General features: G+C 45.5%; 1 protein-coding gene across 10 annotated transcripts in view; it reads right to left on the minus strand.

Moving 5' to 3' along the window:
* DAB2IP (DAB2 interacting protein) overlaps window positions 1-27762 on the minus strand; it is a 216833-nt gene that overhangs the window by 78282 nt on the left and 110789 nt on the right. The window contains exon 1 of one of the 10 annotated variants that reach the window (XM_085310852.1): window positions 9793-9994. The exons of 8 other annotated variants lie outside the window; for them this stretch is intronic. The gene's annotated coding sequence lies outside the window, so the exon portion shown is untranslated. Of the gene's footprint in view, window positions 1-9202; window positions 9223-9792; window positions 9995-27762 lie in introns of those variants that run through there. One more of the 10 variants, XM_085310849.1, reaches the window with a different exon arrangement.

A 27762-nucleotide genomic window follows, 5' to 3' on the forward strand; every position in this document is an offset into this window, starting at 1 on the left:
TAGGTTTGTAAAGCTAGACAAAGCACACACAGCACTGAAAATCTGTTATTCTCCTTTACCTTTCCCAATATTTAGCTTACTATTAACTGTGTGTCCAGCAAGCTAGAAAATCAGATTCAAACATACTGTGCTGACATATAGACATAYAGAAGCTCATACAAACATATGTACAATTATATGTAGTGTATGTTCTAGGCCAGAACAGTATAGTCGCAAGATCTAAATAAACAGTAAGGAATGTAACAGGACACCAATCAGATCTGTTCAGCATAAACGATGGAGCTTGCATTTCCTCTCATCTTAAATGATTAACCTCACACATTACGCTTGATAAAGATCCAAACATTTCATTACTTTGTATTATTAATAATAGTAAAATTAGATCGCTTTTTGTCATGAGATACCCTGTCCAGGGATCTGGAAAACTCAATTTAACTACAAGGCTGTTTCATTAGATRTAAAAATTAAGCTAAAGACAAGACGCTATGGTTTTTGAAAGAAAAAGTAGCTTAATGAAGGGTTTATATGACACAGAAGGAGGTAAAGAAAATACCCCCCAAAGAAGCACTGAGCAGCGATTCCACCTCGTGCCCACCAAAAGCAACGTGCCTGCGACCGCTCTGGTGGGGTCCCGGCGCGGGGGCCCGCGCGGGCTGGGCGCGAGCTGGCACGGCGGCTCCCTGGCTCTGAGTTTGCTCAGCACTTAGCAGCAACAGGCTGGGATTGCTGTGCGAGGCTGTAATTCAAAGCATTAATTAATACATAGCATTAGTCGCCACAGGGGCACCGTCAATGTGAAAACGCCTCAACTTTGAAATAACGAGACAGAGTAGCTCGAGCGCCTGCGCTGGTTTATGCCCATCCTGCTTCCCTCCAGTAGCAAACGTACAAACCGGCTGYGCACACGAAGCAGAAAGGAAGTTGACTAAAGAAAAATACTGCCAGGTGGACAAAGGGAAAAAAAATGTGTAAAACGGGATAAGAAAGCTGAAACAATCACTGCGGGCAGGAACTCTGCGCTGAACGTCGTGTCCAGGTGGGCGGGTTGCCTTCGCTGCGGGTGGCAGAAGAGGGGCAGCAAGAAGGGACCCGGCCGAGGTCAGAGCGCCGGAAAACGGCCCGAGYGGAAAAGCACCCTGGGGGCCCGGCGAGCGCCGCGAGGAGCCCCCCGCCGCGCCGCTGGGCGCCCGCCAGCGCGTTGGCAGGCACAGCAGCTAGGGCAAGGGCTGCGGAAAGTCTGAGTACTTGTTTTTCAACCGTTTGTGCTTACCTGTTTTTGTGGAAGCATTTCAGAAACCCTGTCGATGCCTCGGGGGCTGTTTAGTGGTCTGAAATGACTGGGAATAACACAGGAACCAATAGCTGCAGCTCAGTTCCTACATAGCGGGAGAGTGYGAGCAGACCACATCTTACCCAGCGTTAGTGCCACGGCAGGAGACAGAAAAACCATCAGAGAAACCTGGATCTATATGAGTAGGTTGATTTCTGTCAATCCAGCCTGTAGCTTTTATTTCCAGAATGTCTTCCTGCCATCACATTTTTTTTAAATAGTTGATGCCACTTCCAAACTGTGTTTGTGTCACTCCCAGAAGCGTTAGTTTCTCTAATATGTAAAATAAAATACATCCTGAATGACTGTTAATGTTAGCAATGGCCATGAATTCATTTACTGTCATGGTGGCGTAGTTTTACTGCTAAATATACCCAAGAGCCACCCCATCTGCCTCCTGGCCCTGGCCTTCCAGCAGAGCCCAGCTGCRCGACTCGGACTAAATGGACTTCCCACCTAGCCGAGCTTCTATGAACACTGGTGTTAATGGACACAAACACCCTCTGCTTTGAAATACATAAGTGCTTTTCACAGCTGAGTAACTCCAGTCAGCACTGCCCAGGCTTACAGCTGTACCAGAAAATAAGTCAGAAAAACCCAGCCTGCTGCCTACTAAAAGTTACATGCTTTCCATCATCCTCTAAAAGGACGCTCTGAATAGGGACTGGCATACAAGTCAGGGCACTAATACAGAAAAACTGAGTCCTTCTTTCTTTTTAACTCCACTGAAATGCGCCATAAAGCAAAAAGAGTAAAAGTGGAGAAAACAGCATACAAACTGCTCAAATGTATGGACGGTCCCCTTTAAAAACATTACTTGACATATATGCATATATACCATACATGTTAAAACTGCAGTAATTAGGAATCAAATATTTTTTAAACATTTCAAGACTTATAAAAACAAAAAAAGTGAGACCCCCCCCCAGATTTTTCCACAGGTGAGAAACACAACATTTTATTTGCAAAGGTGTATCTGAGGGAAAATGTCTTTTAAATAGCTAACATATCTCCAGCACACACTTAACCACATCTCACTTAGCTTCTTACAGCAGTCTAGTAATACATGCTCTTCTACGCAGAACCCTCTGCTTTCTTTAGCTGCAGCTGTTTTGCTGCGGTTGCTGCTGAAGAACATGTTCTAGCGCACTATTGCCCATAAACACGACAGGTATTAGGGGGGTTCTTGGAAGTCCAAAATGACATGACTTATCCTGTGCTACAGTTCGTTCCTTTCATTAAAATAATAAATCTCTTTTAGGAATACAGTTCCGTATAAATATCATGAGATCTGGCCTTAATATACTCAGCCTTATAATTAACACCAACTTCAGTGTGTATGAAGGCTAAGAGGTCTCTGGGGTTCTTGATCAGGGAATAACTATTTAAGGACTAGATTTATGCTRTATTACAGCTGTGTATTTAAAAGGGTCCCCGGGCTCCAGCAGTTCGGTTCTAAAGTACTTTAAGGGGATCTTCTCGCAGCACAGAGGGCTTGCCCGAGCCCCTTCTCTCGCATCAGCCTGGCTGACAGGGCAGGGTTGAGATTCCAGGATCATTTCTAACCAGCTCTTGACTACGCAGAAGAAAGCACCAGAGACTCAACRTACCCTGAGGTTGTAAGATGGCATTAAAAAAAAAAAAAGTTCCATTGAGAAACTACTGCTGGGATTTGATTTGCTACCATTTCCCATTGGCATTTCTGGGAATTTTCCTCTTTATAAATAAAAGCTATTTTAAAGTAAAGCATCTTGCTTGTACATTTTCTTGTACAATCTAATGAAGAAGACTGCATAAAAGCTAYTTAGAAAATAAAGCTCAATCAAATCTAATGGACAGGCCTTGGATCTGTGTTGCAATCACAGTGACCGAGATTGGTGCCCTCCAGAGCAACAGGAGCTGCAYAAATACACAAAATGAGCAAAAGCTACCAAGACTTACAATTTCAACCACAAACTATTGTAGTCAGCCAGACACTTAATCTTTGCCATCTGTGAAACGGGAATACAGTCTATAGCTGCTTCCTTGAAGAGCTGTTCGGAGAACATACATAGTAACATTTAAAAAACRTTATGTGTAYGTTAGACATTGCTGTTCCTAAGAGCGTTTTCCTGCTAGCTATTGTGAGGCCTGACTCACTTCACGGCCTTTGGCAAGATGCTTATCTTTGTCCTTTCATTTATGTTTCTAGCCCAGTATCCCAGAACAAGCCCCTAGCCTATCTAATACRGTATCCTGCCTCCAGCAGTAGCTAATAGCTGATGTTTCAAAGGAAGGCAATCTTGTTAACAGAGAGAAAATATAGTTCCTGACCCTTGAAGGCAGGCGGGCTGAGCCCTGAAACTTTTGATTTATTCTTCCTGCTGATGTTGGTTGCTTAGCTACAAATATTCTCAATGCTCATATAAGGCTCTCTCCCTTACTCCTCCTCACCGCTATGGTTTAAGTCCAGCCACMGTTTATTTTTCCTGAAACCTAGGTGATGAAATTTCATGTTGATGTTACATCCCAAGYGCAGAGTGCCCTCCTCCCTCGCAAACGCCTGGGTAACTTCCATTAGCATTAATAGCTTCATTCCGTGGAGAGACCCRTCGCCTTTCAACACGCAAGATGGGCAGCAGTGACAGCCGAACTCCCAGTGCTGATGTGGGAGCGCTCTTAGAAAAGAAAAAGGAAAGAAAAGAAAAGAAAGGAACAAGCCTGAGCAATGCAACCAAACCTGTAGCTAAAACAGAACTGCTGGCAGCTTATTCCGTGGCCGGTCGAACGTTTGAGGCAATGCCTCGAAACTAGACGGGTCTCTGGACAGTGCTCAGATTTAGAGGCCATGTGTATTTTGTCCTCGCACGATAGTCGGAGGGTGCCCGGGTACAGGACCTGGGAGCAGACGAGCCTGGATGGGCTCCGCCGGTTCAGGTTGGCCCTAACGACGGGCGAAGCGTCCTGCACGCGAGCGTGCCCGGCAGATCTCCCGCTCCCCTCTCTGCGCGTGCTCCGGCTGCCTGCAGAGCACGTGGCCCCAGCCCCGCAGCCCCTCCTGCCGCGGGGTCTCTCGTGTGGCTGCTCTGGCATCTCAGCGCTGGTCGAAACGGAGCTGCGGCCACCATCTCCGCCTCCCACGCTGGGCTCCGCTCAGGTGCCGGGCAGGAAGAGCCACCGCCAGGTGACGCGGAGCGACAGGGGACAACGGTCCAGTCTCAGGGCTAAACAGAGCCACTGCGGCAGCAACAACCTCTCGGAAGCATTCCCTAGGAATACAAAGAAACCCGACGCGTACGGTGACAACTGCCAGCTCCAGCTGGCGGGGGCGGGAGGGTAAYGGAACTCAACCTTTTTTCTTCCTGTCTGCTCAAATTAGACAACAAAGGACAAAACCCTCCTCGGGACGAGGGACACGGGCCGGGTGTCACCCCTCCTCGGGATGGGGGACACAGGCCGGGTGTCACCCCCTCCTTGGGATGGGGGACCTGGCCAGCCGGTGGGCTCCGCAGCCCCGGGCCGCGCTCGGAGCAGCGCCGGGAGCCTCGGGAGCCGCACGCAGGGAGCTGGCAACGCTGCCAGCTCTGCCCGCGCCGACGAGGCGCTCAGAGAACACGTCCGCTCCGCTCTGGTTTTGCTTATTTACTAGGAAGGCATTAGCTGCTGCAAGTTAACGTTTGAAAAATGCTTGGCGACCTCTCACTAAACACTGCAGAGACATCAGAGCTGTGTCAAGGGTTAATAAGGGTTTTACATTTCCATTACGTTTCACCCTCTCTGCTTYGTATGTTAGGAGACACATATATGCACAGCTACGTTTATATACATACAAACAAGCAAGTGCAATTCCATAAAGGAGGCCGGGGAGGCTAGCTGGAGCTCGGGGAAAGGACAGCAGCTGACCTGACACTGCCATCGGCTTTACAGGCCACGTGCAGGCACCTAGAGCTGGTTTAAAYGCATGTTGCCATTGCACAGCCCCGTTAAAGCACCTGGGAGTGCTTGAAAGCCTGGGAGTAGAGCGGAGCCGCTCTTCCCTGCTGCTGCGTAAATGCTGAAATGAAGACCTAGAGCTTAAGCCAAAGCTCGTTTGGTCCCTGTGAATCTCGGTGAAACCCGAAGAGGAGTTCTGGCGCTGCTGCTTCTTTTAGCCCCCAGGAACCAAGCARTATCCCAGCTCCTCACAGGCCAGAGCTAGAAGATAAATTATTACGTGACCCCCAAATGACTGGCTAGGAAGCAACTGGCAAGTGCAGGGAACTGTTACTGCTGTCCAATTCTGATGACTAAAGGCGGGAGCAACTTGCAGAGTAAAAAGCATGTTTGGGGCTAGCAATCCTTTATGTTTGGTGAGCAGATAACAGAGGATACAGGAGTGCTGGGAGTCAAGGGTCTCTTTATCAGAATTTTTTTTATTGAACAACCTGGCAATGATGCCAAGAGAGAACCAGAAAGCTCCCAGTCAGCACTGCACTGCAATCAGTGATTAATTTGTTGCAAGACGCTTTGCTTGCTGTACATGACAGAGCTCATAAATTCTCATTTTTATTGATGTTGTCCTGGTTGTAGGGGCATGCTGGAAAAGGCTGGCTTGTGCTGCTGGCGTACTGGACAACTACCTGGGGACCATCAGGAAAGCGTAAGCAAGCTGAACCATTGATGCCATCTGACTGGGGTTAAGCCCAATTTATCAAGGACACAGGCTCCGTATCCAGCTCCCTCCACATGCACAGATGCACGTGCGCACGCACACACACGCACGAGACGTTCCTGCCTGCTCAGAGCAGCTCTCCTCTCTGAACCAGCAGCTGCAGGCTGAGGCTTTAACTCAGCAGCACCCCAGCGGGGCTGCCGCCGGGCGCTGCTCAGAGCACGCTCCCTTCCGTGCCCCTCCGATGGCTCCCGAAAGAGACTGTAATTTAGCTGACACCAGCCTCAGGAGCTCTGCAAGGCCAAGTCTGTGGCACTCTATATAAAGAAACAAGGAGCCCTGTGAACCTGGTTACCTATCTGCTCCGTGTATTGGTCCACCGGTATGTCCCGGGGAGGAGGCAGCTCTGGCGTTTCTTTCTCTCGGCAGGTCCTATACGAACGAATGCCCTCAGCTCCGTGCACGAGTTAGCCTGGAAACCCACTACGGCCAGCATAACGAGCCACCCTGGGGAGCACAGGCTCCTCAGACCTTGAATACTGTCCTCGGTATTCCGTATGTTCTTCGGTATCGCTTTTCCCTAGACACTGCCCACCCTTCCCGGAGCCAAACGTCCCCAGGGGAGAGCCTGCGCGTCCGTGCGGCTGGCCCTTCCCGAGCTGCAGCATCCAAGCGCACACAGCACTAACGGGGCAGCTGGACGAGCGGAAGAGGTGAAACACTGGAGGAACGGCGGTCGCTGGGAAGCGGCGTGCACCATGAGGGTCAGCACCATGACTGGAAAGACTGACCGAATCTCACCTCTGGAGACTTCTGCTCTCTCCCACGGGATGGCACCTGCACTGGCACCACGTTGCACAACGCCTTTGAGAACGTTCACGTCCAAAACATTAGTCAATCACGCTGCAGGATATGACAAACTGCTCAGAGGCTTTGTTAGAGCTTCTCTATTATTTTATCGGTCTAGCTCTTGTTTTTCTTGTCTTTGCTGTAAATCTACTGGCTGCAGCCCAGTCTGCATCCTGCCTTTTACTGGGAAATTCAGTATGCTGAACCTCCCATCGCAGCAGGGCAGAGTTTACCACCTGTCACTGCAGCAGTCTTAACGAAACGCAGAGCATGTCGAGCACTGCCGGGACTGCTCGCCCCCGTGGCCCGCCTGGGACGCGTGGCRAGCACAACGGCACCCGGCGGGGGACTGTTACCGGCTCCATGAACGGGCTCTGCTCAGCCAGACAAACTGCACAGCCTACGCACACATGCTTCTCCGGTGCAGAAGTTACGAGCACTGAACAGGACTCTACATCTTCCTGCGTCTCGGAGGTACGGTATGCKCCTACAAACCTGACTACAGGAAAGCACGGGTGAAAGGGGCTATCCAGGCAAGACGAGCAGCAGTCACAGGTGTGCACCCCGCCTGCGCCCAGCGCAGCTGGCAACGCGGCCCCAAGTCTGGCTCGTGCCGCGCAGGGCACCGGGGTGCAGCTCTTCAGGGAGGACAGTAATTCTTCTTAYTAAAATCTATCATCAAATTGCAGATCTCTGAAACGGTGAAAGTTGAAGAGAAGCAAGTAAGGGAAGGATTCCTGTACAATACCTAGTGGAGCTGAGGGAACATCTTAGATAAAAAAGGTGTTATTCCCATCACTTTCTGCAGATGGAAGCTCACAGAATTACTGCCTGCTTTCTCATCCCACTCACTACCTTCCCAGTCTCCCAAATATGCACCCTAGGGCCACAAAARCCTCGTAAGCTGCTGTGCTAAAACGAGAGCCACACAGGCAGCTGCCGCTCAGCCGTGCCGGGAGCAGCCCGAGTTCAGGCTGYGCCGGGAGGAAACGGCGGCGCTTCCTGCCGAGCTGCGAGTCCCCTTTTGTTTACAGAACCGCTTTTTCACCCACTCCGCTAACCTCTCCCTGTTCATATTGCCACTAACGAGGCCACGGGAGGCAGTTCAGCCTCGAAGGAGTCCGAGTTATTTTCACAAGCCCATGGCAGACCTCTTCTCCCAAGCGCTGCAGCCGTTCCTTGGGCCACCTCCCGCTAACTGCTGCGTGGCAAGACGAGGGAGGGTGCCTGGAGCCCCGCAGCAGCACGCGAGCTTAGCCCAGCGCAAACGCCACCCTGCTAGCAGTCCTGTAGGTCGAGTCTCCCCAAAAACACCCAGGGCCAACCCTGCTCCATGTGTGCTGCTCAATGGAAAATGATGGAAAACAATGGCCGGGAATCAAAACGAAGTCACGTCAGTTTACCGCTAAACATTAACGTGATTCTTAATTATCATTTGCTACATCAAGCTACAATTTAATGAGAACAAACACGGAGGCAGCCGTGACCTTCCCCTGCTCCGCTCTCCTCTCCATCCACCCTTGCTGCGAGCCGCGTTCCCCGGCCCTGCCTGGGGCGATGCTCCCTGCCGCCGCAGCTCATCAGCGCAGACTCCTGCTCACAGATCTGAATGAAGCGTGTCTTAATATAAGAATTCATCACTTCAGTTATAGTTAGTTGCTCTTAGTTATACAKGTTGTTATAAACTTGCCTCATTTTGCAGTTATTGTTTACTGCACTTATTGAATAATGAATAATCCAAAGGCCAAGACGGATATTGCAGCTGTTTAAAATACTATGAGCAACGCTTGCCACCCGGACGCTTTTTGGAAAAAAGAGATGGGAGGAAGGAACWGTGTATGGAGCCTAACGAGAACACAAATGCTTGCCAGACTTCAATTTGAAGTACTTTCTTTCTGTTTCAACAAGAACTTTTTCTGCAGGCTCTGGAAAGAGCAGAACTGGACAACTGTAAGGGAAGCTGGGAGAGACTAACAGTAGAGGAGGAGCAGAGAGAGAAGTGTAACCAACCTATCTCCTTTTACTCAGAATGAAACATGAAAAGGAAACAAATTGCATAAAGGATGACTAATAAAGACAGCTTTAAAAATCACTTCAGAGTTAGTCTTTTCAGGTTCACAGCAGGGATGTCAGGAAAGGACATCCAATTTCATAAATCACATAAGTTTTAGTACATCTCCCTTTAAAGTCAGCTGTGCTGCACTCGCACCACGTACACACCCGCCTACACACACCCAGGACTGCTTGCAAACACCCTCTATTCTGTTCCACCGCTGATTCCCTTTTTCAGTCGTACAGAACTTTTAAATTCACTTTGAAAAATCGATTAAGGCTGTGTGCAACAACCTGCCCATCTGCAGGCTTTGCTCCGTGGCTGCGGGCGAACTGCCTACCTGTGTGCTGGGCTCCCAAACCCGTGGATCCCCTTTGCTAGAGGTTCAGGGTCCAGAGTAAACAGCATTCAAGCAAACCATTATTCCATTTGATTGCTGCTTCTCTCCTTCCCTCCCCATGAACGCCAAGAGAAAGCGCTGAACGCTCCTTTTTTTGGCAGATGACTGAACACAGAGGTTGGCTGGAGGCGCAGCTGCCGCAACCCCCACAGGCTGCAGTCACAGGAAACGGCGCAAACATCTGCACCGCCGAACTGACTGACAGACCTCGGGAGAGCTCTCTTCAGAGCAATCCAGCATTTGAAAATCCACCACACCGCAGGATGCTGCAGCCCCAGCAGTCCCCACCAGCTGAAACAATGAGCTGGAAAGCCTGCTTTCTCCATGTCTACTCCCTGGCCCCTTTTTAGAAAGCAACATATGAATTTAAAAGATTTTAGAAGTCTAGCTTTCCAAATCTGGATCATTCACTTCCAGAGCAAGTTCAAGAATGCACAGGAAATACTTTGTCATTGCAACTCCCTGTTAATTCGGCAAGTCCTGGTGAACTACCGAAAAGAAAGGTAGGTAGAAAACTACCGGACACTTACCCAAGGCTCCACAGGACAGAAAAGAAGATCAGTATGGAAAAACAACTTTGGGATCCCAGGAAACTCAGCTCCTCCAAGAGCAGTGCGATTCCATCGCCCTCGGCGCCTCCCTTGCTCGGGTCTGCACGGCTTCTACTACTCAGCTGGCTCCAAACTGCTCTCAGCCTCCTGGACTGCCCGACTTCCTCTGCAGCTGATAGCAGGATTATTAAAGTAAACTGACTATTGCCCTTTGTGAAGGGAGGTGGAGGAGAGGGAAGCTCAGCCCCTTCCTTTCCTTTGTAATTCAAAGCCTTCCTTGAGGCTCGCTCCTCTGGAGGAGAGGCATCTGCTCCCAGCCCTTCCCCTGCTGCCGAGGAGCTCGCGCAGGTACTGGCCGCCGTCCAGGCTGAAGAAGCTGTGCTGCACCTCAGGTTTACACRACAAAGCAGCTCATTCCTAATTATACTTAATCTAGCACGTTTCTTTATGCTATATAACTAGCRCAGTAGAGCAAAGTACGGGTAAGAAATGAGAGAGTCTGCACACATGCACAGGCTCCTCTGTTTGCTCCTCCAGTTAGTTTTAAGATTTCACTAGCAGGTTCCCATCCATTTCCAAAGCGTCATCTACTCACCGTCCCTACGGGGGACACGCGGCCCATCGGCAGCAGCAAGGAGAGGACGCTCCCGGGAGGATGCCGGCCGCACCAGAGGAGCGCGGGTTTCCCGCGCCTCCCGAGCTGTGCTGCCCGCTCCTGAAGCCCATCATTAAAATGTCCAGACTCYTTCATACACGGTTGCATCCGGATTGGGCAGCTCTGTTCTTTATTGCTTCCTGAAGGTAGTTAATCTTTAAAGCTGAAACTATAAATGTTGTCAGCTTTGCTTGCAGCCTCCTTCTCTTGGTATTTATAGTTCTCATTTTTAATTATGAAAAGGTAAACACAATCCAGGCATACAGGAATTAAAGGACATTTTCCTCAAGTCCTCCAGAAACCTAAACTGCCATTGTGTTAGCCACACCTAGTGTTATAAGAAACTCTAGTCCCTGATGGTGACAGAGCTCCTATCTCCAGTGTACTTCAACACTGCACAACGACCTGGCAAGCAGCTGCAGTTCAGCAGATTTTAGTTCACCTTGTCAATCAGAAAATTTTGGTAAATTACAGAAATAAAAGAGAGGAAAAAAAGATAGTATTTTGGTTGAATGCCCACAGCTCTTCCTTTTTCCTAAAACCAACCTGCTTGAGGCAGCATTTTTCAGTCATTCCTGATGGCAAATCAGGAATGCTGATGACCACAAGGAGTAGGAACTGTCATATTATCTATTTCAGCTGTTTTTACCATTCCCTAAGCTAAGGAAAAAGTGCCCAAGAGCTCCTGCTACAAACCTGGGTCACTGCGCCACAGGAGAGCACTGAGCAAGGCCTAGGCATTTTTTTTGAACATTATCTTTTTGAGAGAAATAACTGGAAAGGCGGAATCGCAAAATTATTTTCAATTACATCTCTGCTCAATGGCCCAATCTTAGGCTAACAGCTTGGCTGAGTCTTGTGCACAATCACAGTCTGTATTTCACTATCACTCCAATGCAAAAAAGCATCTTTCTAATCTATGAAGTATAATTTGCACAGCTGGCTCTTGAGACATGCACTCCTTTAAATCGGGATCTTGTTTAACCCAGGCTCAGTTGCTGCACCAGAGCCCACACTATACCCAGCGCTGATAGACAAGAAACGAATGCTTTGTGTAATACCCACAACAAGGCAACYGTGGCAGCCACAGGTCAACAGAAAAGGAAACATATCTCAGGATGCGTATTCAGAAAAATAAACTGGAARACAGTAAGTGGGTGCCAGATCATTATTCTGTGTTAGCTGTTTCCAGGCCAAATCCCACTTCCACTGAGATYCGGTGGTTAAACTTGCACTGCTTTCGCAGGAGCAGGTTTTGACACTCAGTAGTCTGATATAGTCCTGTTTGCTGTTAAAAATGGAGTAACACTCTGCTATTAGCCTGAAGAGCAAGAAACTCTACGGGAGAGATGAACAGCACATATAAATTACGGTTATTTGACCTAAGTTCAGCAAATACAAAATGACAGCTCTATTCCAAGCACAAGGATGTACAAAAAGTAAAAATAGAAGCTTTAAGCGTTAAATGATCTGTCTTAGCATGTCACTGTTTTAGAGTGATGCCACCTGTTCTGATAACACCCTGACTTAYCCTAAACGTTTTAGGAAGTCAGAATACTTGTGGCCTTCAAAAGCCTTTGTGTTCACAAACTTAAATCACTACTGTTTAAACCTGTGCAGGCCTAGAAGTGCTAGCTCCATATGGAATAACTTGATTTTTTTTTTCCACAGAAAACATGGATTTCAAAGCCACTGAGTTACTGACTATAATTTCTGCTTAATTAGCACCATTTCCGTGGCAAGACCTTATCCTACTGCAAATCTTCTGCTTGTACTGTACTTTGCAGCCTCTTTCTATTCCACTGTATTTCACAGAGATCTTTCATCAGCATTTGCAGCAAATAATCCACCTGTACCAAAACCATCTAATTGTTGGGAGGCTTCAGTTAAATTCTCTTCAGAGGTAAAAGCTCGGAGCAAATATAAGAATCACCTTGGAAGCAGCCATCTCGGGCTCTCTACAATCCTCCCATTTCCTGGGATCCCTTCCCTGCTACCGAATCTGTGTTGGGTGGACGATCAGACAGGCAGACTGTCAAGCATGTCAGAACTCAGCTTAACTATGGCCTTAAGGCAGTACTAGAAGGTGAATGTTAAATGACAGGACTAAAACATGGACAGTCTGAACTATGACTGGTAAAAAAAATGCCAACTAAACAAACAAAAACYCAAACCCTCAAATACGTGTCTACATTGTTGCAAGACACGAGGAGCTTGCTTTTATTTTATATTAAATTATTACAAGTTTGATCTAACTCCACTCATGCTCTTATATACATTGGCATAATAGACTAAAAATTGACCCAGCATCAGCTCTTCCCTGTCTTAGGAATTACTTCCAGCTGCTAGTGCCTCAGGAGGTCCACGAGAGCCTGGGAGAATGTATCCATCTGCACACTGATCTCTTCATTTCAGACCATTCATCACTCTTTGCCTGGAAGCATCAGTTAATTTACAGTAACTCAATGTCAAGATGGCAGTTTAAAATCCTCTTGAGGATTGCCCTAGGAGAAGATTTTGTCCRGGCTCTCTGTAGCCACTATAGATTCAGCTGAGTCTCTTTTTAAGTCACTTAGTTTTAGAGCAAGATGGAAAGAGAAAAAGAGGGAATACCTGCTACACTGTATCTAGCGCGCTTCCAAAACCAGTGAAGGACTGTCTCTGCAGCGCGTTCTTTTGGGATTTCAATGGTCATAGAAATTAAGAGACAGAAAAGAATACACGGTCAGATAGAAAATCAGTGTGCAATGGAGATTATTTTCCTACGGTTTATTATTTTGTCCAGACTARATTTAAATGACACATGGAATTAGGAAATACTTCCAGCTTAGAGCGGAGGAAAAGCACATACGCTCRGGCTAACGTAACAGATTTGACCTTCCTGAAAAAGTAAAGTCACAATCAGAACTGTCCCCCCAACTTTCCAAATGGTAATCTAGATAAAATCCACAGAAAGGACTACTCTGAGTAGAGCCAACCAGAAACCAAATATCGATCCTCTTTTTTCTTCTTTTCTCTCTCTCAAGTTAGTTTGGACCTGACTCKTTATCTTTTCATTTCAAGAATTTTGCTTACCACATTTTACTAAAGATAACAGTCCTTGCTGTTTATCAAGGACAATCTCCATCTAATATTTTGCAAAGCAATTCTTCAAAAAACTTCAAGTTCCGCCATAAACAATGGCTGACACACCATGTAGGTACATCACAAGGTGTCTAAAGAGGGTCTTCACAGGCAGAACGCTGCTACAAGCCTGCCTCTGCTGCAGATAACAAGGCTGAGACGATGACAGATTTCCTTCCCTCGCAGCCAGGACTGGCTCCTTCCAGTTGGCTTTCCCTGTTTATCCAGGACGCTGGGAGAGGGCAGGCACCAAATACGCAATTAACTGGCAGTTTGCAAGAGCATATTGCCTGAAGATAAACAGAGTGGGTGATCATGTCATATGTAAAATGGCCGAGTGCTGCAGATGTAGTGTTGACCCAGTTTTCTTTTTTAAAAAAAGGTGATTTTTTTTTGTTCTCTAAAAATAATTGTATTTAAATGAACACCCCTCCCTTTTTTTTTGCAGAGTCCCTCTGTCCTTTAAATATTTTGTGTATGTAAACCATTCCAGGTTCTTCTTTAATCTGAAAGTATTTATTAAATTAAGAGTTTACTAAAAACTTTTACTGCTGACATCAGTGGAGCATTTCACCAGGAGAACRTTTTTTTGTGCGGCAACACAAAAGTATGTTCTGGCGTGGTGCTAATGGCCTTTGCTCTTCTGGGAGGGTGTTCTGCAAACAGGAAAAGACAAGACCCCAAGCTACTGGATCTGACTCTACCTGGAAATCAGATGATATGAAAAGGAACAAAACTATCCAGGACCGACACAGGAGTGGGAAGGAGATCAGGTTTGAAGACTGCAGGTGAGAAATGGTTATTTAGGGAGGACCTGAAGCAGGGATGGGGAATGACCCTTGGGAAATGGAGAGCGTTGTGAGCGGAAGGGACAGGCCATGCCATGGACTGCTTCAGCTTCCATATTCAGGTGTTGTCAGAAAGAAAGGCACAAAGATGAGCTGAGGAAATAAAAATGGTCAGGAAGAAGACAGAATGCTTAGGAGATCTGGAWASWMWCTGGGGAAAGTATGTTCAGGGCCTGAAAGAGAAGGGAAAAGGAAACTTGAACATGATGCTACAGAAGTTCTGCAGCTTGGAAGCCTTTAGARGGGCTATGACACGATCAGAGCAGCAGCACAGATGGCTGGATCAAGTGCAAGGCACCAGTGTGAACCAGAAAAGCTCTCAGTATCAGGAGAAAGGGTGAAACAGAAGAAAAGTCCTAGATTAGAATTTTGGACTTAATATTCTACAAACATACCCAAGGCCCAAACAGCTACCAGGCTTGATAGGAACAGGCATCGAGAAGCAATGACCTCACAGGACGAAAGGACACTCAGCTCTCCCATTTTTCATATTTAGTGCTATAAAACTGAAAACTAACGAATGTGACAAATTTCTCACTTCATTTTACTGAGACCACGTTGTCATTAACATTACTGCTTGATTGAGTAAGAAAACACGTCATGGCCTGGCAACTCCACTGTGAGGGACAAAACACGCAGATTGTACCTGCCTCGACCAATGTGATGACTTAAAAAATTCCTCCCTGGGAATTACCGATCCCAYGGAGAGATTCTTACAGCATGCTTTGACCTGTTCCTTGTTATTTTGCTTATTGCTTTCACTCTGCCCTCAGCCTAGGCTGTGAACTGAGAGTTGACACTTTCACATGCATTTTGTAGACCACATTCTTCTCTCTTTTATGCCAGTGTGATTCCAAAGTAATTCTTCATGCAGGATTCAGTCCAATTTAACTTCCTGAATGCCAGGCATTAACCAGGTGCCACTGCGGCTAGTGTTGTAAAACCATGGCAAAAAAATGCAGTAGCATTTTTTTAAATCTTCTTCTTTTAGATCAAAGTTTCTGTATTTGGGTACCTAAAATTAGCTACCGAAGTAAGTGACATGTTATTCAGAGATGCAGAACTTTCATTGACTTTAATGGATTCAGCATTCCAGAAAAGTAGGCCACTTACTTATGTACCTAAATAAGGTTTTGCATGCCTAAGTTGAAGAAATTAAGATTGCAAATGATGACCTTAYGTTTTAAGAATCCTGAGAAACTTCTGCACCCATCAGTACACTATTCCCTTTATCTCTGTTACTTGCAGCAAGTCTCATTTGAGAGACAGATTTAAGCYGTAAATGTGCCTTTAAAATTTCTTGCAATAAGGTCTTCTGTATTTAGCAAAACACTTAGCCACAAGCTTTATGTCTTCCTGAAGAGAAGCACTTTACTGAATCAAGGCTAATAGCTTTCTCATATCCCTTTGGTTGAGACGAGGAACAAATCCTTTTCTCCCTACAGACGATTTCTGGTCCTGATGGGAATGGCTCAGCAGCCTTGAAGACTGCTTCTGCCTCATCACTTTGCCCTAGGAACCTGCTATAATACCTTACAGTACTTAATTCTTTAAAGCACAGCAAGCTAAACAACACTGGAAAACTGCTTCAAATTCTGCTGCAATCTGCATTTTGGGAAGTAGCGCAGGAGYCTTGCGGCCTGCACAGCAGCAGCCATGGGGCAGAGAGAGAAAAGAGGCATCAAGAAGCCACAAGGAGACAGAGCAAGAGCGATCCTGGGGAGGCAGCTGCAAAGCCACGAGCACGATCCTTCCGCTAACGTGGAAGAGACGAGCTCCTTAACCCATTATTTATCTTACAACTTATCTGTTTTCATCTTGTGCCACTGAATGACTATCAACAGACTGCCACTTGGCTGCTTAAGGAAATAGCTGTATAATTTAGCTCTGATTGTTTAAAGCACTTGGCAGGAAACAATAGATAAAAACTGACGGGACTTTCTGCAGTTAACAATACAAACTAATTAAATGAACTACGGCTCAGCGAAATATTGTGAGGGGTATCCCCAGACTGAAATGCAATACAAGAAGTGGCAGTGTAGGTTCTGCACYGCAGTCCACTGGTGCTGACATTTGYTAACAGTCAAGACTTTTCTAAAAACTCTGTCTAATGTTCTATCAAGTTGTTTATGTTACACACCACTGCATGCAAGTTTGTAAAATTACACTAATTTACAAAATGGCCAGAGAGAAACYACAAACATAATCGAGCTTAGTCCATATCTACCACACTTCCATGCTCCCCCAGCTGYTAGTAGTAGGAGCCGTTCATTTATGCAACCACAGGGAAGCGACAGGGACAAAACCCCTGAACTCGGACTGTTTAACAGCTACCACCGAGCTTGAGCCGCGGTGTGCAGATGTGCTCGTAACGACAACACCGAAGGAATTAGACGGTTCAAGCAGTGCAGGCGTGGAGGATATTGTGATCATCCACCTCACTCCTACAGGCAATTGCTGGATATTGAAGGTTGTTAGGGAGAGCTACTGCCACTATAGGCAGCTGCAGGCACTCTTTTATTTTCCTTTATCTTACAAGCTGTAGCTCAGAGCCTGAATTATTCAAAGCAGATTCTGCTGACAGCTTGGCTGCAGCAGGGAGGCGTGCACACAGCGGCGGTGGTTTTCCACTACGCGTACTGGAGCCCACTTGCTAAATGTGTCTAACCAGACAATTAGCKCAACTCGTTAAGGGCCCGGAGGGCACTGAGGTGGAGCACGATGGGCCGCTCGCGTTCGCCTGTCGTCAGGACTGCGGGCGCAGAGGACGGTCAGCAGCCGGCCTGTCCTGGAGACGCAGGCTGTCTCCAAGACGAATGGTTGGATTATCCTGTGGGCTCACCCRCAGGCTCAGCTAAGATGATATTCAAAGTCCTAAGGAAACTAATGATAAAAACATTATCAGGGAGGATTTCCCTGTTGTGTATCTTACTGTAGGCATGGTAAAATTGACTTGATGTGCTGTGAGGAGCCTCTGTGCACAGAGGTAGGATCAATAACTTAATGATGTATACGGCTGACTTGACACTGCCCTGGGTAACTCCTAAGCCGCAGCCAGGCTGCTGTCTGTCCTGTCTGCCCGCGCTGTCAGCTTACTTTCTGCCTTGGCCACAAGAGAAAGGGACAGAAGGGAGCAGGGTGCAGCTGTCCCCAAAGCTCAAGACCATGTTTCTTCGTGGGTAAAAGAGCATCTTGTCTTTGAGGGGAGTTTTAATGCTTGTTCCAACCCCAAAGTTTGACTCCCACAGTGAAAAATGGCAAAGTTTCACTCACACTGAGAAGAATGGGAAGTTTTCATTTACTGGCCCCAGGTAAAATTGGAAGGGAAATTGCCTATGCTTTGTAGAGGAGCCMGCTTTCAAGCAGAAAACTAAAAAAATTTAAGCAGGAAAGCAGTGTAGATGTAGCAGAGTTCTGCCTGAGTAAAACCAAGCATCCTGGCCAAATTTTTGATCACTATCTCTCCAACTTTCTTGTGCATCTCACCAAAGATCACCCTGACTTCTGGGGAGGAACATGCTTGAGCAGCTCCAGGGAAAAAAACGGGCAAACCCCAGAGGGCCACGAGKAGGAGAAATCACGGCAGTGCCGAGGGTCCCGACAAGGCCCCTGCGCTCAAGGTCCAGCGAAAGCCCCTGCTGCCCCTTTTGGTCCTGTTTATGCAGAATTCATCAGATTTGTGGCCTCATGTTACCCCTCTGCACAGGGGTGWATTTATCTTCTCTGAACAAACCTATAGAGACAATATTTTAAAAGCAGTTGCATTTGCTCCTAGCAATGCCTTCCAGCATCAAGATACTGCGTTCCTCAATACTCCAAGCTAAAGCTGCTCAAGTGAACAAGATATATGCCAGATTCAGCATTTCTAATGGTAGCTGACATTGCCAGCACAGATAATCAGACGGGAAGAAGTCCCCAAACAAGGAGACTAATTAAAAAAAGCATAACTGACACTGGTATATAGCTTAAAAGATTTAAAAATAAAAACTAAAAACATCCTCATCCCCAAAACAGAAGGTACAAGAAAAATCTTTACTTTCATACAAAGCAGAGTTAATTTTAAAAAGCAAAGGAATTTTTAGAAAATCATGGTCACACATGGATCTTTTACATGTATCTATATATCTGAAAGTCGAGGYACTGGTTTCAAATTCCATTTGAAATTTTAAAGTTTACAGATATTTCCGAATTGATTAAACTAGAGTTTCACAGGAAAAGACAAAAAAGGGCAACTAGATCAGATTACAACTTTYTATATGGTAATAGGCAAGAGTCTTGCTGCCTGAAGTGCTATCACTGATGGAAAAGATAGTAAGAACATATTCTTCAAAATAGCTGCCACTTTTCCCTGCCCACATTTCTGCAACACTGGCACAAGGCTTCGGAGATGCATGTTTGCTGCATAGTTACAGCTGGAAAGGAGAAGCATCTCCCCTCCAGGCTTCGCAGGCGGGTGCGGATGGGGCCCACAGCCCGGCCCCCGGAGCCCAATGCCCTTGGAACTGCGTTAGAAGTCTCCACACCGCACGAATATTCTCACAGGGAAATGTCATTATTACTGTTTTCTCAATATTTAATATAACTTAAGTACCATGCAAAGAAGAGAACTATTCTTTAAGAAAATGTACAGCAGACTTTTAATCTGACACTATTTGTTACCACACCATTGCAAAGACTAAATAATAGTCAAAAGCTAAAAATGCCTTTACTCTCTACGCATATTTCGTTTCTTAACTCATAGAGATTGGAATGTTTATGTCTAAAATTCTGTAAAAATGGGAAGTCTTAAGATTTTGGRTTTACTATTTCATTGAAAATGCAGGAGGCTTTTCCTGCCTACCTATTCCATGACTGCATTTCAAAACACTTTAGAACATTTACATTACACAAAAAGATGAAAAATAGGAAGAAGGAAAGAAATTAAATCTTGGCTTGTAATTGGCAAAAAGCTCAAATCATTTCAAAGTTACAAAGTTACAATTTTATGAAAATGAGAGATTATTTTTAGCATTTTTTGAACAAAATATTTCAACCATCTCTACTTAAACACCTTAGAGTAATACGAAGCATGGTCGGTTCTGGAAAGCTGAACAACTGTTACAGCATGAACAACATACACCATCATCCCCGCTTACCTTGCATCTACTTATATGAATTCCAGAGTCCCACGTACCAGAAACACCGGGTACTGCCCCTGTAACCGGTTCTGAACACCGGAATCCCGCAGCTTTGCGAGGGACACCTTCCTGTTGCTAGGCACAACAACAACATCACAGGACAGCAAGCAACTCTGAAACCAAGTGTTTGAAGCTGGTAAACAATCTGAATGTTTTGCTTGGTGAAACAGCCAAAGATAGTCCATGAACACCCCCGTGTCTATTGTAACTGTGATTAATCTTTCAGATACAACCCAAAATCAAAGCTTCAAAGGCCCCGGCTGCATCTGAGCCACCACAGAACACCTAGGTCACTAGAGGGGCAAACAGTGCTTCAGACTTGGCACTCCTCAGGTCCATGACGAAGCGCCCGTTGACTTGAATGGGAGAGGAACAGACTGCAGAAGGCACATATAGGCCAGGCTTGAGTTTCCAGGCTGAACTGTGCCATCAGCTGCTTTTGCCATGAAGGGGGACTGTTCCTCACCCTGGGAATACCAGAGACGCTCTACCGGAGAGGAGTTCAGCAGCTGGGAGGGCTCGGGGTACTTGAGTTTCTACACTGATACGCAAAACCAGTAGCAGTAACAAGAGATCTCTGTGAGTGGATACGAAGGGAAAATGTCAGTGCATGCTCCCTCCAAGCCAKCTTGTGCCCCCTGTCATGGCAGCCCATCACCCTCCGCCAGTTAGCTGAACACACAGGGTCAATGAAGGAGGAGCTGAAGGGAGCCCTGTGGAGTGGAGGTCACTCTAATGAGGTGAAGGCACTTTGTAATGGCAGGCAGTGGGGCTGGATTCTGTGATGGATGGTAGACAGCGGCTCACAGAAATAAGATGGAGGCCCCAGCGCTAAGGATCCACAGCCACATAAGCCATGCAATCAGCATTAACCTTCTCACACTGTCACAGGCTCAGAGACACACCAAGGGATATACGTGACCAAGCCCTACTGTGAYTTCCCAGCTAGAGCTCAGAAATGCCTGTTCTGTGTTGTGCTTTTCCCAGTTTAATCCCTGTCAAGTCATTTTTTAAAGGTTTATATAAATATACTTGCATAAGACAAAGAAGACTACAACTCTACAGAGTTAATCCCAGAGTCTGTCCAATGAATGTATTATCTTCCCAGGAACTTAGTCTAAGCACACTGTTTTACTGCAGTCATCACAACTGAGCCCATCACTAGCATGTCCTCCAGATGTCATTAGTAAATAATAAATGAAACCACTCAGGAACAGTGGAAAAAAAAAATATCTCGGATTTTTTGGAGCACACTGAGAGGCCAGTAGCAATGACAAGCACAAAAAGAAAAGTCGAACAGGACAAGCTCTGGGGAATGCCAGCTTTTCAATGTCACTGAGATRGGAGGAAAGAACAGAGGAACCCACCAGCAAAGGCAGCGTCCGCTGACTCCCCGCAGGTGGGCAAAACCGGCACCAACCCCAGGCACCACTGCCTGGTCAGTGAAAGGACGTATCCTCCCCCCGAAAGAACTCACTACCGGGCACCTGGTCAAAACGGAAATACGAGCATTGCATCATGATGACAGCGCCAACATTTGCTAGAGAAGGTCAATATATTTTCACTGTCAGCTCTTGGGAGGTTTCTCTTAACATGGTTTAATTGGGTTTCAGCACTGGTGAAAGCCCTGGAGAGCGAGCGAGCTTGCGCTTAGTCACAGAACTGAGTTACAACATTGGCAACAGTGATGCCCTTCTTTGTACAACCAACGCAGGGACCAATTCTCGCAGCCCTCTCTAGAGTCTGGTCTGGTTAGATTAAGGATTCAGTCCACCTTTTTCTTTCATTCAGTACACAACATGCTCTATCCCAAAGGTCYTCTTCTCTCCCCACTGTTAATACAGGGTGAGATAGGCTGGGTGTATCACCAAATCCTCAGTACACGAAAGCTCCCAGTCCTGAAGAAAGCACGTGGATCTGCCTGCCCTCCCCGGCTCAGAGCCTGCAGCAGAGGCTGGGCATTACAGACCACAGCAGGGGAAGATGGAAACTGGGTGTGTAGCWTGCAAGAAAACCTCTTCCAGATGTGCTCTCCCAGCCAGCAGGTAACACAAGGCTGGTTGTTTTTCTGGGTTTTTAAAACAACAGTGCAAAGTGTAAGTCTTAACATTTTGTGAGTGCATGCATGTGTGTGCGCATGCAACTGTGTACACAACCGAACTAACTGCACTGCTGAATGATCCCAGACATTAAGACCAATCATTCCCCAACCATTCAGTGGTGTCAGCCCTGTTACCGGTACTGCTTTATCTTAATTGAGCCTCCTTCCTTTCTCACTCAGTTAACATAGATTAGACTCCTTTTTCACTCAGTTTTTCCTATTTGGCATTACTAACCTGGCCTAACTCAAAGATCGTATCATTTTCTTCACTCCACCCCTCAGTTTCTCCAAGGGTTAACTCTAGCACCTTTCAACAACACTAATTTAAAGCATCTTCCCCGAGTGCAGAACTTAGAGAACAAGTTTTGACAACACTCCATGCATTGCTCTTGAGCCAGTATACCCTGCCCTCAGCTGTAGGAAATCCCTGCATCCCAGGCAACCCAAACTGACACTGCAAATTATAAATAAATAGTAGGTATTCAGCCCTTTCCATAGAGTTGTCTCCCAACTCCTGCTCTTTCTCAGCTGTTTCATACTCACCCCGACTCACTTTCAAGAGACAAGGCTCTACACCACAATTCACAGCATGGAGCTTCATATTTCCAACAAGATGTAGGTAAGAAATTGAATTATCAGAAAGAAGGAAAGAAAATAGCAAGAGAAGTTTTTTTAAGAAAAGACAGTAAACTATTCTCAAAACAGCTGCATGTGAATTAACTAGGAAAAATAAATCCAAACCCAAAATGTAAGCAAGTCAACCACACCCTGTCAACTGGAGAAAACTGGCTGCATCGTCATTCACCAAGTTAATATTTTTTTCCATGAATGCCAAGCCAGCTACAGTACAGTGAAGGAAAGCGAGTTGCATTTCATTTCCTGAGCACTTCAGTTCCGTCACCCGGAACATAGCTTTGGCCCTTTCCCTCCCTCTCCAGGGATCTCTGTCTCCTGGAGTTTCACTGCAGCTTTTTCTTTCTTTTTTTTCCCCAAGCATTATCATCGAAAAAATGCACAGCCCTACATGTAACAACAAAGGGGCTATTTTCACYCTCACATTTGTAACAGACAACTAACTTTTCAATTTACTGCAGCCTAAGATGGGATTCCAAAACATGTTAGATCTTTCTGAGATCCTGTTCCTGTCCATATTCCCTCCTGACCCTCTGCTYTTTACAATGAACCTTTGGGAAGGCTGAAACTGAAACTGAAATCTATTTCCTTGCCAAGCTGTTTCCCTGCTCATCCCCTTCATTTGCAGTTGTGTTAACGGGAGGTTCCTGGAGCGCACCACACCGCTGCTGGCGCTCATTCCTTTTAGAAAATGTACCTTGTTTGACAGGGAGTAGAGTGGGAGAAGTCTGTTGTGCATCAGTTTTTCCTGGGTTTGGTTTGTGGGAAGACCGTTATTTCTTATAGGCTGCATCCATTTATTGGCTGTGGATATTTCTAGCGTGTTTGTCTTTGTTTGTTGAGAATTTGGATTGGAAGCATCTCCTTCCTCCTAGCAGTTGCTGGCAGCATGCTGTAAAAATATGATTAATTAAAACATGACTATGAATCCAGTGAGAGGCTTAGGCTTTTCCTCCTCTAATGTAAAACAGAGGAAGGGCCATTTAACAAAGTTCTGATCTTGACTCATATTTCAAAGTACACTGCAGGTTAGTCCAGGGTAACTATGAAGCTGAACTTTTAACATTTAAAAGCTATGAGCCCTGGGAGAGCAGAGACTTCTGGTCCAAATATAAAAATAAATAAGAAATAACCAAGCCACACTCACAAAGGACTCCAGCAGCACACCAGAAGCTGGTCACCTGAGGGGCTCCCTCTTCGCTCAAGTGCCATTTTTAATTTGTAGACAGTTCAACCATAGAATATGCGCAGTCCTGCTGCACTGAGATTTTCAATTGAAACAACATATTCCGGCTCTTGTTCTGTGAGAAGCAACTAGAAATCCTGGAAGACCTTCAAAAATGAGTAGTATAATACTTGAAAAAGCAAGCAAATTTAGTAAATTGAAAAATTTGAATTTCCTAACATGGACTTAAAAGGGACYACTGAATCTTTAATGACTGCATTATAGAGATGCTTCAATCTGAGAAGGGCTTAAGGTCTTCCTTTGAAGAAGTTAAACTTAAAAAAATAATAATATAAGAAAAATGTCTGCTACATTCCAAGGTCACAAGGGGTTTCATGAAACTCTGTATTCCTACCAACTTTGACTTCCCAAATGAGAGTCACTTGTTAATCCAGAGCACCTACTTGAAACTGAATATAATTAGCTGGGGTAGGGAAACACATGCGAGACTAAATAATACTACCATAACAAATKGCTGCAARCAGCAATGTGCTGCAAATACAGAGGAAAAATGGGTTATTTATTTATTTCAATAGCACAGACTTCTTATTCACTTAAATGTTACTTTTAAGCTTGATTACTTTTAAGCTGTTAAGTATTCTACAGCCTTCTGATTGATTGATAGCTTGGAGGAAAAGCACACAGAACGGGAAGCTACTTTGCAGTGTCCGTGGAGCTAGTCATTAACTTCACCTTTCTGAGCCAGCTCTCTCATTACTTCTTTCCCAAGTTTAGTGCCATCCTTAATCCCGATGGCCATCTCCTCTGCCTGCACCGCATTTTGGACCATGACGCAACGGTCGCCCACACCCTCAATTAGTGAACAATCTTCTCTTCATAGCCTTAATGAAGATGGTAAATGTCCGCTTTGAACGCTGAATATCRAATGAGGCACCTGCTAGAGAGAATGTCCCACTTGGATGGTATCAAGCCACGAGGAGTCGCTGGTGTTCACAAGGCTCAGAGGTCTTAAAAACAGCAGCTGAAGTTGGGTGACACAGCCCAGTGCTGGTGTAACCAACGCGAAGACGCTGCCCAAGCACTAGCGGCTGACACCCACGCTGCACATTCACTCCCTAGACCTGTGTTCCTGTCAAGCCCTTCTTTGTAAGAAGAACAAGATGGCAATTTGTGTCTTAAAATAAATAAATAAATAAATAATTCCCTGTTGTTAAGCAAGAACACAGTCCACACAAAGTGCTTAAACAAATAAACTGTTACACTAAGCCATAAATTTAGATGGCGCAAGACTAGGTATGTAAATTTAAAATGAAACATTTAAAGACTGAGTGAGGCTAAATATATATATGTATGTATGTATGTATGTATGTATATAAAAACAATTTGAAAACACAGCAGCTTTTACAGATTATAAATATGCATGCTAATTTATGTGACTTCTATTGATGTTTTCTAATTCAGTTTTAATTCATTTTATTGCATGCAGATAAATTCTAGATAAGAGTGTTGTAATGTGCTGAAGGTTTAATCCTACAGAAACCCCTTAATATGCAATTTAGGGATCTCAGATTCATAAATAATCCTAGAAGCACAGCATATAAGCTACTTTATTTGCATGGCATTTGGTACATCTGAGTGAGACACAAGGGACAGCAGGCATTGCCTTCCTTTCAGGAGGCCCCCCATGGTGTGTCCATCGCAGAGACTGTGTGGGGATGAAGTTTATTTCAAGGATACCCTTCATCCCTTTACTGGGGAGATTAAAAAAAAATAGACAATCCTAGAAGTTTTGTTTCCCAGAGAAAGATCATCTATCCTCTCTGAGGACATTCTGGTAACAGGATAAAATTAATACTCAAACACTACCCTTCTCATCCATCCATCTACTGGCAGTTTCAAGATAGTAAATTAGATCAATATAAATTATTTTATGTGTGAGCAGATGTCAAGCCACAATATGATACAATCAGATCAGATGGGTATTTCCTAGAAATTCAATATTTATCTGCATTCAGTAGAGAAAGTGCATCTGCTCATCCAGAATCCAAAAGAGAAGTCTGTTAATGAGGCTTGGACACTGTAAGAACTTCATGGACTAAGTCCTGCGAAGCAGCATCATTTTTACTCTGTGTAATAAATATTAATATTTTTTCCAGTTCTGTCTTTACCTAACTACTTCCTCTTCAGTGGATCAAACTGTAGGAAAATCCAAACATTCCTCAATTTTGTAGCATTCAATATATTGGCATGATTGCATACACTGTGGTTGACCCATCTYTAGCTCTGTCTGCCCAAGACCACATCTGAGGCTTACACAAGAGAATCCAAAGGAAAGAAGAAAACCCAATACACAAAACTAACATTTGCTAGTGGAGCAAAACAGAGCACCTAGGTTAGGACATTCAAAAAACATGCACCAAAACATTCTCCCACGCTTCCCCCCAAGCTCCATTTTCCCCTATAAACCTCTTTCCTCTCAGATCCTGATTGGGATCCTTAAATGATGATGGAAATAAGAGACCTGTTAGGTGACTGACTCCTCCAGCACATCCCCAAGGATTTTATCAGTAATAAAAGTGCTTTCACTATTTCTCTTGGGTCCTGTTCCAGACTGATATATCGGAGTATTCGGATAATTTCCTGGTGCCTAGGTGCCTGTATCTTCTCTTCCCACTTTATTCCACTTATATCTGTCAATTATCCACCCTAAATTCTTTCTCCTCCCCAGTGTGGACGCCCTTTAAACACATGATTATGATATTCACAGTTATCTTTTAGCTGACCTAGGTAACACAAGTGTCTGTACTCCATGCTCCTTTCGTCCCGTCAAGATCTTACTTACACGGAGACGTTTCCAAAACTCTAAGTTTGGGCATCCGTTGTTCTACACAGGCCACCGAGGGCTCTTCAGCCACGATCGCAGGCAGCAGTGATCACTTCTTTATTTCACTTTGCTGCCTCCAACCCAGCTTGTGAACCACTCACCAAAGCAAGTATTTTCTTAATCACTGCTTTCTGAGAATTGCGATTATTTTCCCTCTAAATGTATTCATCTGATTATCTCCAGGATGAAATTCACTTGGTTAATTACCATCTTTTTAATTTGTTTAAGTCTATGTTTCTGTTTCGTCTGTTGTAACAYCTCCTTGATAGCTTTCCCTACATTTACTTAGTGTGTTTGACAGGCTCCCGTTTTAGGGAATGAACAGAAGATTTCTATAAAAAGCAGACACCAAACTAATCCTGGCTAAGCCAGCTACCTTACCTACAATTCATCATTCAAATTTACACATTTGTTGCTTGTATTTATTATCTGAAGTCCTGATCTTGCTCCTGTTCCCATTTCAGCCTTGTGCTCCATAAGGCTCACGCTCTCCCAGTCTGAGGTAGGCAGAACTGTAATTCCAGCTGGRAAACCGGCGTGCACAGGGACCAAGTACTTCCCTTAAAATCACAAAGGCATCTCCTAGAACTTGCAAATTGTCCTAAATTTCAAAAACCTTCCTCTATGACAGTATGATATGGTTTAAGACAGACAGATGAGGTTTCTCRAGAACGTGTAACACTGAAATCATGGCATTAAAACTATCAGCAGCCACCTGTGCAGAACCTCTCGCTGAATTACGACCYGAAGACTCGTCTGTCTTCTGCTGGCTGGTGTCCTTCGTTGGTGTCCAAGCAGAGTAACACCCTTCAGAATTAATTAATATACCCACACATGCATGACAAGTGTTTGAGAAGTGCCTGCTGCTAACGCTGCCACAAGCAGCCGAACAAAGTATGTCACTGACAAACTGCAAACGGCCAGGAGGAACCAGCCATTTAAAACCAGCATTATCAATTATCACGTGAGCCCAGAAAAGAGAAAATAAACACATTGTAGGAGGACTGTAAGAGGGCTACTAAAAGCAGCATTATTAAAAATTGATTTTTTTAATGAGAAGTCTCTGCCTAAGCAGTCTCAGTTGGTAATGGGGTTAATGCAGTCTGATTTCACACGGTACTTTTCAAACGTACTCAGAAAAGCATATTCCTGCCATGAAATGCCGCCACCGGGCAAGCGCGCCCCTCAGACACTGAAGACGGCTATCTCCCTTGAAAAGGAGGACACAACACGCCGGCAGCCGCTGCCCGGCCGGGGCGCCGGCGCTGCGCACCCGGGGCTGCGCGTTCAAGCAGCGCTTTGGTCCTGACCAGCCTCGCAGCGCACCCGCGGCCCCAAGCCC

This window comes from Rhea americana, unplaced genomic scaffold, assembly GCF_003343005.1.
Source record: "Rhea americana isolate MKP2758 unplaced genomic scaffold, rheAme1 scaffold_328, whole genome shotgun sequence".
In the NCBI taxonomy this organism is placed as follows: domain Eukaryota; kingdom Metazoa; phylum Chordata; class Aves; order Rheiformes; family Rheidae; genus Rhea; species Rhea americana.